Raw genomic sequence first — 766 nt, 5'->3', positions numbered from 1 at the left:
GGTCAAACTTAGAGCGCGAATCGCGTCGCCGCGGACGTTTTCGCCGCGTCTGCGATGAGTCCGTGGCACTGCCACTCGTAGAGTTCTCTTTAAAAAACGCAGTGCATTCGTCTACCGGCTACATACCGTTTAACGTGAACGGGCTCGTTTATCCTCGCGTCCCGCTGACACCGCCATCACATGGCTCGGGGCTTGGTGGGGTGGAATCGCCGAACGGCTAGCTGATGTCAACTTTCTAACTGTTCGTAAGGAAGACGTCGACTTTCTGTCTACCAGACTGTGTGTCTTACGACACGTTCTCGATGCGATGGCGGAAAGCTAAGACATGCAGAAGGAACATGCAGACAGAAGAGGCAGAGGGACACGGCGTTCGCAAGGTTCGAGCAGAGCTCACGTCGCGTCGCTCCGCACTTCAATTTCTTGTCCTACGAAAGGAGTATTCGACTCGCAGTCGACTTCGTCCGAATCCTTAACGAGGTAATCTATCGCCCGTGGCGGGCGCGGTGCGCGGTCGGGAGTAGGCATCATGTCTTTAATCTTGGTCGTGCGACGCTGTCGCTTACAATGCGCTGCGCGGTAATAGGTTGCCGAGAGCTTGGGCTGCGCTTCCCTTGATGATTTAGACGTATTGTCCGTGGCTGCACCGCATGCAGAAGACAAAGAAGGGCTTTGCCCGCAGGCATTCTCGAAGAAAGCGAGGCTGGGTGTCATCCGTGTCCTCGACACAGGACTCATCGAGCAGAGAATTGTTTTTCGTGAAGAAGGC

Source organism: Plasmopara halstedii (genome assembly GCF_900000015.1).
Source record: "Plasmopara halstedii genome assembly, contig: Scaffold_3120, whole genome shotgun sequence".
Taxonomy (NCBI): domain Eukaryota; phylum Oomycota; class Peronosporomycetes; order Peronosporales; family Peronosporaceae; genus Plasmopara; species Plasmopara halstedii.
The sequence above is the reverse complement of the archived record's forward strand: the minus strand, read 5'-3'. Positions refer to the sequence as shown.